At 38.3% G+C, this 10,041-nt stretch overlaps 9 non-coding genes across 9 annotated transcripts in view; all 9 read left to right on the plus strand.

Moving 5' to 3' along the window:
* LOC125257317 overlaps window positions 1–61 on the plus strand; it is a 119-nt gene extending 58 nt beyond the window's left edge. The window contains exon 1 of the ribosomal RNA XR_007182331.1: window positions 1–61. This exon is cut by the window's left edge and continues 58 nt beyond it. This is a non-coding gene — a ribosomal RNA (5S ribosomal RNA).
* Window positions 62–130: 69 nt separating this feature from the next.
* Window positions 131–249, plus strand: LOC125257318. Its single transcript, XR_007182332.1, has one exon. It is a non-coding gene; the product is annotated as a 5S ribosomal RNA (ribosomal RNA).
* Window positions 250–6,457: 6,208 nt separating this feature from the next.
* Window positions 6,458–6,576, plus strand: LOC125257319. The gene has a single exon (XR_007182333.1). It is a non-coding gene; the product is annotated as a 5S ribosomal RNA (ribosomal RNA).
* Window positions 6,577–6,645: 69 nt separating this feature from the next.
* On the plus strand, window positions 6,646–6,764 carry LOC125257320. Its single transcript, XR_007182334.1, has one exon. It is a non-coding gene; the product is annotated as a 5S ribosomal RNA (ribosomal RNA).
* Window positions 6,765–6,833: 69 nt separating this feature from the next.
* Window positions 6,834–6,952, plus strand: LOC125257321. The gene has a single exon (XR_007182335.1). It is a non-coding gene; the product is annotated as a 5S ribosomal RNA (ribosomal RNA).
* Window positions 6,953–7,021: 69 nt separating this feature from the next.
* On the plus strand, window positions 7,022–7,140 carry LOC125257323. Its single transcript, XR_007182337.1, has one exon. It is a non-coding gene; the product is annotated as a 5S ribosomal RNA (ribosomal RNA).
* A 69-nt stretch (window positions 7,141–7,209) lies between these two features.
* On the plus strand, window positions 7,210–7,328 carry LOC125257324. The gene has a single exon (XR_007182338.1). It is a non-coding gene; the product is annotated as a 5S ribosomal RNA (ribosomal RNA).
* A 69-nt stretch (window positions 7,329–7,397) lies between these two features.
* On the plus strand, window positions 7,398–7,516 carry LOC125257325. The gene has a single exon (XR_007182339.1). It is a non-coding gene; the product is annotated as a 5S ribosomal RNA (ribosomal RNA).
* Window positions 7,517–7,585: 69 nt separating this feature from the next.
* LOC125257326 lies at window positions 7,586–7,704 on the plus strand. Its single transcript, XR_007182340.1, has one exon. It is a non-coding gene; the product is annotated as a 5S ribosomal RNA (ribosomal RNA).
* The last annotated feature ends 2,337 nt before the right edge of the window (window positions 7,705–10,041 follow it).

The following is a 10,041-nucleotide window of genomic DNA, read 5'->3' on the forward strand; positions in this document are numbered from 1 at the left end:
GAGTCGGGCCTGGTTAGTACTTGGATGGGAGACCGCCTGGGAATACCAGGTGCTGTAAGCTTTATGTTTTTTCTGAAAATATAAAGAGTGTCTGAATGTCTTAAATAGCCCACTCTTGGCTGCAGATTTCGCTTACGGCCATACCACTCTGAGCACGCCCGATCTCGTCTGATCTCGGAAGCTAAGCAGAGTCGGGCCTGGTTAGTACTTGGATGGGAGACCGCCTGGGAATACCAGGTGCTGTAAGCTTTATGTTTTATTTTAAAAAAAAAAAAAAAGAGTGTCTGAATGTCTTAAATAGCCCACTCTTGGCTGCAGATTTCGCTTACGGCCATACCACTCTGAGCACGCTAGAGGGAGTTAGCGAGCAACAGGAAGTGAGGTGGCAGCAGTCAGGAGAGGAAGGCTCTCCATTTTGTTTTTTCTTTTTTCTGTTTTGTTTTTTTGTGTTTTGTACTTTCAGTTAGTTTTTTTTGTTGTTTTTTTCTTTTCTAAACCACCTAACAGCAGCATTTGCTGTCTGGAGGGTGGTTAAACCTTTTTCTTTTTTTTGTTTTCTCAAAATGGACGGATTAACGGATAATGACACTGGACTGGCTGGAGGAAGACGCTTGGTTACCGACACTGGACTGGCAGGAGAAACACGCACGGCAAACGACATCGGACTGGCAGGAGGAACACGTACGGCAATGGACATGGGACTGGCAGGAGGAACACGCACGGCAAACGACACTGGACTGGATAAACGACTACGAGCAAGGAATGAAAGGAACCCACAAGTAAGAGAGAAGTTTGGTGAAAGGAAGTATTTAAAGGAGGCTACAGTTATTGTGAACGTGGAGAATGTGATTGAGGTGAGAGCGGAGGACATTATTAAAGCAGTAACGGAACAATGTGGACATGGTAAAATTTTAGCACTAAGACCAAGACAAGGTAAAGAATATGAACTGACGATGGAGAAGGAGGAAACATGTGATAAACTAATTGAAGGACTGAAAGTTAAAGGAGTAATGTGTGAAGTGAAAAACCTGCAAAACCGTGATTATGTTGTTTCCTTCATGCACCTGCCCGTCTACCTGGAGGATGAAAAAATTTTAGAAAAATTGGAGGGATGGGGTGTTGAGCCCAAGAGTCAAATTAAAAGGAGATGCTACCCGGGCACCGATATCGAGGACGGGACAAGGTTCCTTAAAGTCCGATTCCCCAAGGAGGTGGCATCCCTGCCATACAGCACGAGGCTTGAGACAGCCGAGGGCCAGCAGTATTTCCGGGTGATGCACAGCCATCAGGTGAAAACCTGTAGGCTGTGCATGAGCCCGGACCACTTGCTAAAGGATTGCCCAACGTTCACGTGCTACAAATGTGAGGAGAGGGGACATTTTGCAAGGGATTGCAATGCTGTTAGGTGCCCGGAGTGTCAAGAGTTTTTAAATAAATGTGAATGCTGGATGGAGGGAGAGGAAGGAGGAAGGGAAAAACAGGTAGGCGGACAGGTGCATGAAGGAAACAACGAGGAGGATGGACAAACTGAGGAACAACAAGAGGAAGAGGGACAGAGCAACAGAGAGGAAGGAGAAAGAGAAAAAGACAACGGTAATAATGAGGAACAAACAACGGAGCAGGACACTCAATGGACTGAAATGCAAATATCGGACAGTTTTAATACTTTTATGGAGGACGTGGAGAGGGATGGACATGGAAAGATGGATCAAAATAAGGAAACGGACAGTGAAGAAGAAATAAAGGTGGACAACATGGACAAAGACAAAGGGGGGAGAGGACAAATAAGAAGAAGAACATTGAAGGTAAAACCAAATTTGGAAGGTGCAAGGAAAAAAATAATGACTGAAATGAACAGATATGATGTGTTAAGGGGCTTGGAGGGAGAAAATGGTGAATAATGGTTTTTAAGTATTTATTTGTCTTTCTTTTAATGGTTTTAAGGTGTGTTACTTTTAATGCAAGGGGACTGATGGATATGGGGAAATTTGAAAAAGTAAAAGAAAAATGTAAAAGGCAAGACATTATTGCACTGCAAGAAACGAACTGGAGAGAGAATGTGATGAATGATTATAAAAAGAGTTGGGATGGTGGTATTTTATATAATAATGGAGATGGGAGGTTTGGGAGAGGTGTGGCGTTTTTAATGAAAGATGATGTTTTTAAAGTGAGTAAAGTTGTGTACAAGGACAGGTTGGGGAAATGTATTGTAGTAGAGACAAAATACGAAGAAAGAGATTTGATTTTAGTAAATGTACATGCACCAGTGGAGGAGAAGGAAAAGAAAGAGTTTTTTAATGTTTTAAGAAATATTGTAAATAAGTATAAAGAAATAATAATGATGGGGGATTTTAATACAGTTTTTAGTAAACAAGATATGGCTGAGGGAATGGTTTTCAAAACTGATACGGGAAGGAAAGAATTAAAAGCACTAATGGAGGAAAATAATATGATAGATGTGTGGAGAGAAAGGAATGAACAGAAAAAAGAATTTTCAAGGAGACAAATAGTGGGAGGTTTTGTATGCCAAACCAGAATTGATTTTGTTTTATGTAGTAGGAATGTGGAGAATTTTATTGAAAAGATTAAGTATGAGGAAACAAGTTTTAGTGATCACAAGTTTTTATTTTTTATAGTGGACTGGAGTAAAATGCAAAGAGGGCCGGGAGTATGGATTTTAAATACGCAGGTTTTAAGGAATGAGGATTATGTGGCAAAAGTTAAAGAAATTATAGAAAAAGAAAAGGAAAATGGAATGTATGAAGAGGATAAGAGAATATGGTGGGAGAATGTAAAGTTTTTAATCAAAAAATTCTCGATCAGATATTGTCGCTTAATACAGAAATGTAAAAGATACAAGGAAAAAGAAATAAAAGAAAGCTTGGAAATTGAATTGAATAAAGAAAGTAAAGACATACAAAAGATAAAGGAAATAGAGGGAAAACTGAAAGAAATAGAAGAAAAAGAATATGAGGGGGCAAGGTTAAGAAGCAAAGCAAAATATGTGGTGGAGGGAGAAAAATGTACAAAGTTCTTTTTTGATCTGGAAAAAAAGAAAGGGAAAGCTGAAACAATAAAAGAAATAAGAGGAAAAAATGGGGAAATTGTAGAAGGGAATGAGAGAATTTTAGAAGAAATAAAGTATTTTTATGAGGATCTATTTAGTGCAAGAGGTGTGGAAGAGGAGGAAAAAAAGAAATTGTTAAATCAGATAAAAGCAAAGGTAGGCGAGCAAGACAAAAAAGATTGTGACCAAGAAATCAGAGAAGAAGAGATAGAAAGAGCAATAAGTCAACTGAATAAAAAGAAAAGTCCAGGAATAGATGGTTTGGGAACGGAATTTTATGTATGTTTTAAAGGAGTTTTAGTAAAGATTTTAAAGGATGTTTTTAAAGTTGTTTTTGAAAAAGAAGAAATTAATGAAAGAACAAGGATGGGGTTAATGAAACTGATATATAAAAGGAAAGGAGAGAAAGTAGATTTAAAAAACTATAGACCGATCACGATGCTGAACACAGATCTTAAGATTTTAGCAAAGATTTTAGCAAACAGGTTAAAAGAAGTAATGCCAAGTATAATTAAAACAAATCAAGCATATGGTGTAAAAGGAAGAGATATAGCTGACATAACGATGAGTATAAGAGACAAAATTTTGTATATGAAAGAAAAAAATGAAGAAGGATATGTAATTAGTTTGGATTTCGAGAAAGCGTTTGATAGGGTTGAGCACAGATATTTATTTGAGGTTTTAAGGAGTTTTGGTTTTGGTGAGAATTTTATTAAATGGATTGAGATTTTATATAAGGGTGCACTAACGAGAATTAAATGTAATGGGTTTTTAACAGACTGTTTTAAAATCACACGTTCAATTAGACAGGGTTGTCCGCTCTCTGCATTATTATATTCACTTGTTTCAGAACCGTTAGGATTGGCAATTAGAGGTAAAGAAGGAATAATAGGGATTGAAATTGAAGAAAACAAGGCTGAGGGGAAAGTATTTCAATACGCTGATGATACGACGATAATTGTAAAGGGAAAAGGGAGTGTTAAAAAAAGTAATGAATGTTGTAAAAGAGTATTGTAGAGGATCTGGAAGTAAAGTAAACGAAGATAAAACAGTATATATGAGATTTGGTAAAGCTATGGTTTTAACGGATTGTTTTAATTTTAAGGAAGTGGCGAAATGAGGATTTTAGGAGTTTTAATGGGGAAGAATGAGAGGAAAGTAAGAGATGAAATGTGGGAGCAACTAGTTACAGATATAGAGAGGAGGTTAAATTTTTGGAAATTAAGAACTTTAAACTTAAAGGGGAAGGTTTTAATATTAAATGTTTTAATGGTTTCTAAATTGTGGTATGTTTTATATGTGTCTGAAATGCCATTATGGACAGAACAGAGGTTGAAGAAATGTCTTCTTGACTTTTTATGGGAGGGGAAGCCTGCAAGGATTGCACACAACACGATTTTAGGGGCGGTGGAAAAGGGGGGTTTAGGATTAATGGATTTGGAACAACGTAAAAATGCGATGAGAGTTAAAATTGTTAAGAAATACCTAGATGAAGAGAACAATACGGAGTGGAAGAAAACAATGAAATACTTTTTAAATAAATGTGGTGGTTTTAACATGGGAGAGGGAATTTTATGGATGAAAACAAAAATTTGGATGACTGAAGGATTACCTGCATTTTATAGAGAAATTTTTAGCGCTTGGGGAAAGTTTTTAACGAAAATTGAATATGATCCGCATGGGAGAGAAAGCATTTTAAATCAACCTCTGTTCTTAAATAACAACATTTTAAAACAAGGGAAAGACATATTTTTTAAGAAATGGATGGAAGTGGGGATAACGAGAGTGAGAGACGTTTTGTATGAGTTTAAAGAGGGGTTTTTACCAACACAATATGTCATAGACGCAATGGAAGTAGCAAAAGAAGAATACAGCAAACAAGAGATAACAAATAAATATGAAATCATTAAGAATGCAATACCAAAAGACTGGATTAAAAGAATTGAGTGTGTGGAAGAAGAGCCAAAAGAGAAGAACATTTATGTGAAACTGGGGGAAAAATTGTGTGATTTTAAGGAATGTACTGTAAAAATGTTTTATTGTGTTTTTAGAGATGGTGTTTTTAAAGAACCAATTGTAAATAAGTACTGGGTGGAGAAATTCAAAGATTTAAAAGAAGAAAGTATATGGAGAAACATGAGGGGAAAATGTGTGGAGACAAAGTTAGAATGTTTGGATTATTTTATAAGGCATAAAGTGGTTTTTACTGAGTCTATTTTAAATAAAATCGGGATGGCACAAAATGCAATGTGTAAAGTGTGCCAAGAAAAGGAAGAATGGATTTTACATATGTTTTTATATTGTAAAGAATTGGAGGATTTTTTAAAGAAGTGTAAATGTGTGGTTAAAGAATTGACTGTGGAGTGGGATGAAAATGTAATGGAATGGAACAGAGTGGTGATGTTTGGATGGGAAAAGAAGTGTCGAAACAAAACGTTTATAAATCTGTGGCTGATGTTGATGAAAAGTGCAATATGGGAAAGAAGAATTGTGGCGAAAAAAGAAAAAATTGTGTTGGATGTTTGGAATGTGTTTAAAAGAAAAACAGAAGTGTACATGGAAAGACTTTATGTGTATTTTAAATGTGAAAATATGTTGGATGCTTTTTATCGTGTTTTTACCCCACAAGTTTGTTGTGTTTTAAAAGAATTAATGTGGAAGCTGCCAGGAAGTGAAGGGGAATATTGAATTATTTATGTAAAGGTATGATGTAAGGTGGTGTATGATATGTGATGTAAAGGTGATTGTATAAGAATAACTGCAATTTTTATTGTTTTATTTATTGTATTGTATTTTATTGATCTGATCTCCCTCCAAGACAGACAACTTTTGTAAGAAAATGTTTGATGTATGATATGTGATGTAAAGGAGAAATGTAATGTAAAGGAGAAATGTAATGTAAAGGAGAAATGTAATGTAAAGGAGTTTTATGATGTAAAGGAGATATGTGTTGTAAAGGAGAAATGTAATGATGTAAAGGAGATTTGTGATGTAAAGGAGATTTGTGATGTAAAGGAGATTTGTGATGTAAAGGAGATACGAGATGTAGAGGAGAAATGTAATGTAAAGGAGATTTGTGATGTAAAGGAGATTTGTGATGTAAAGGAGATATGTGATGTAAAGGTGATTGTGTAAGAAAAGCTGTAATTTTTATTGTATTATTTATTGTATTGTATTTTAATGATTTAAATTTCTTAAATAAAAAAAAAAAAAAAAAAAAAAAAGCACGCCCGATCTCGTCTGATCTCGGAAGCTAAGCAGAGTCGGGCCTGGTTAGTACTTGGATGGGAGACCGCCTGGGAATACCAGGTGCTGTAAGCTTTATGTTTTTTCTGAAAATATAAAGAGTGTCTGAATGTCTTAAATAGCCCACTCTTGGCTGCAGATTTCGCTTACGGCCATACCACTCTGAGCACGCCCGATCTCGTCTGATCTCGGAAGCTAAGCAGAGTCGGGCCTGGTTAGTACTTGGATGGGAGACCGCCTGGGAATACCAGGTGCTGTAAGCTTTATGTTTTTTCTGAAAATATAAAGAGTGTCTGAATGTCTTAAATAGCCCACTCTTGGCTGCAGATTTCGCTTACGGCCATACCACTCTGAGCACGCCCGATCTCGTCTGATCTCGGAAGCTAAGCAGAGTCGGGCCTGGTTAGTACTTGGATGGGAGACCGCCTGGGAATACCAGGTGCTGTAAGCTTTATGTTTTTTCTGAAAATATAAAGAGTGTCTGAATGTCTTAAATAGCCCACTCTTGGCTGCAGATTTCGCTTACGGCCATACCACTCTGAGCACGCCCGATCTCGTCTGATCTCGGAAGCTAAGCAGAGTCGGGCCTGGTTAGTACTTGGATGGGAGACCGCCTGGGAATACCAGGTGCTGTAAGCTTTATGTTTTTTCTGAAAATATAAAGAGTGTCTGAATGTCTTAAATAGCCCACTCTTGGCTGCAGATTTCGCTTACGGCCATACCACTCTGAGCACGCCCGATCTCGTCTGATCTCGGAAGCTAAGCAGAGTCGGGCCTGGTTAGTACTTGGATGGGAGACCGCCTGGGAATACCAGGTGCTGTAAGCTTTATGTTTTTTCTGAAAATATAAAGAGTGTCTGAATGTCTTAAATAGCCCACTCTTGGCTGCAGATTTCGCTTACGGCCATACCACTCTGAGCACGCCCGATCTCGTCTGATCTCGGAAGCTAAGCAGAGTCGGGCCTGGTTAGTACTTGGATGGGAGACCGCCTGGGAATACCAGGTGCTGTAAGCTTTATGTTTTTTCTGAAAATATAAAGAGTGTCTGAATGTCTTAAATAGCCCACTCTTGGCTGCAGATTTCGCTTACGGCCATACCACTCTGAGCACGCCCGATCTCGTCTGATCTCGGAAGCTAAGCAGAGTCGGGCCTGGTTAGTACTTGGATGGGAGACCGCCTGGGAATACCAGGTGCTGTAAGCTTTATGTTTTTTCTGAAAATATAAAGAGTGTCTGAATGTCTTAAATAGCCCACTCTTGGCTGCAGATTTCGCTTACGGCCATACCACTCTGAGCACGCCCGATCTCGTCTGATCTCGGAAGCTAAGCAGAGTCGGGCCTGGTTAGTACTTGGATGGGAGACCGCCTGGGAATACCAGGTGCTGTAAGCTTTATGTTTTTTCTGAAAATATAAAGAGTGTCTGAATGTCTTAAATAGCCCACTCTTGGCTGCAGATTTCGCTTACGGCCATACCACTCTGAGGGCGGGTTGTGTTTGTTTTTTTTGTTTTTTTTTTTGTTTTTTTTCATTTAAACCACCTAAGCAGCTTTGCTGGCTGGAGGGTGGTTAAACCTTTTCTTTTTTTTTTTTCGGAAATGGACTTACGCGGGAATGCTGAGAAAGACGTATGGCAAATGACACTGGACTGGCAGGAGGACCACGAACGGCAAATGACACTGGACTGGCAGGAGGACCACGCACGGCAAATGACACTGGACTGGAACAACGACGACGAGCTGGAAATGGAAAGAATGGAGAAGACGGCAAAAGTTTGGAGAAAAGGAAATATCTAAAAGAGGCGACGGTGATTGTAAATGTTGATGGAGTAAATGATGCAAAGGCGGTGGATATTATTAATGCAGTAACGGAGCGAATTGGAGGAGGGAAAATATTGGCGGTGAGACCGAGGCAAGGAAAGGAGTATGAACTGACACTTGAGAAGGAGGAAATGTGCGACGAACTTATGGATGGACTGACAATAAAAGGAACTGATTGTGAGGTAAAGAAACTGCAGAACAAAGACTACGTTGTTTCTTTCATGCATTTGCCCGTTTACCTGGAAGATCAAGATATTTTAGATAAATTGGAGGGTTGGGGGGTTTGCCCCATGTCAAAAATTAAAAGGAGGCTGTATCCGGGCACAAATGTGGAGGATGGCACTCGGTTTGTAAAAGTCAGGTTCCCGAGAGAGGTGGTGTCCCTACCATACAGCACAAAGCTGGAAACAGCTGAAGGGCCTCAATATTTCAGGGTGATGCACAGCCACCAGGTGAAGACTTGTCGGCTGTGCATGAGCCCAGATCACCTGGTAAAGGATTGCCCTGATTTTAAGTGCTTTAAGTGTGAGGAAAGGGGACACTTTGCACGGGACTGCAATACCGTTAAGTGCCCGGAGTGCCAAAAGTTTTTAAATAAATGTGAGTGTTGGATGGAGGAGGAGGAGGAGAGAGGTGGGGTGGACCAGGTGAGCGGGCAAATGCATGAAAGAAACAACGAGGAGGATGGACAAACTGATGAACGACAAGAAGAAGAAGGACAGAGCAACAGAGAGGAAGGTGAAAGAGAAAAAGACAAGAGTAAAAATGATGAACAGACAACGGAGCAGGACACTCAAGGGACTGAAATGGAAATATCGGACAGTTTTAATACTTTTATGGAGGACGTGGAGAGAGATGGACATGGAAGGATGGATCAAAATAAAGAAACGGACAGTGAAGAAGAAATAAAGTTGGACAACATGGACAAAGACAGAGGCGGGAGAGGACAAAGAAGAAGAAGAACATTGAAGGTAAAACCAAATTTGGAAGGTGCTAGGAAGAAAATAATGACAGAAATGAACAGATATGATGTGTTAAGGGGCCTGGAGGGAGAAAACGATGAATAATGGTTTTTAAGTATTTATTTGTCTTTCTTTTAATGGTTTTAAGTTGTGTTACTTTTAATGCGAGGGGACTGATGGATATGGGGAAATTTGAAAAAGTAAAAGAGAAATGTAAAAGGCAGGACATTATTGCACTACAAGAAACAAACTGGAGAGAAAATGTTATGATTGATTATAAAAAGAGATGGGATGGTGGTATTTTATATAATAATGGAGATGGGAGGTTTGGGAGAGGTGTGGCTTTTTTAATGAAGGATGATGTTTTTAAAGTGAGCAAAATTGTGTATAAGGACAGGTTGGGGAAATGTATGATAGTAGAGACAAAATATGAAGGAAGAGATTTGATTTTAGTAAATGTACATGCACCAGTGGAGGAGAAGGAAAAGAAAGAGTTTTTTAATGTTTTAAGAAATATTGTAAAGAAGTATAAAGAAATAATAATGATGGGGGATTTTAACACAGTTTTTAGCAAGCAAGATATGGCTCAAGGAATGGTTTTTAAAACGGATACGGGAAGAAAAGAATTAAAGGCATTAATGGAGGAAAATAATCTGATAGATGTGTGGAGAGAAAGGAATGAACAGAAAAAAGAATTTTCAAGGAGACAAATAGTGGGGAATTTTGTATGCCAAACTAGAATTGACTTTGTTTTATGTAGTAGAAATGTGGAGAATTTTATTGAAAAGATTAAGTATGAGGAAACAAGTTTTAGTGATCACAAGTTTTTATTTTTTATAGTGGACTGGAGTAAAATGCAAAGAGGGCCGGGAGTATGGATTTTAAATACGCAGATTTTAAAGAATGAAGATTATGTTACAAAAGTTAAAGAAATTATAGAAAAAGAAA

The sequence above is a fragment of the Megalobrama amblycephala genome, linkage group LG21, assembly GCF_018812025.1.
Source record: "Megalobrama amblycephala isolate DHTTF-2021 linkage group LG21, ASM1881202v1, whole genome shotgun sequence".
In the NCBI taxonomy this organism is placed as follows: domain Eukaryota; kingdom Metazoa; phylum Chordata; class Actinopteri; order Cypriniformes; family Xenocyprididae; genus Megalobrama; species Megalobrama amblycephala.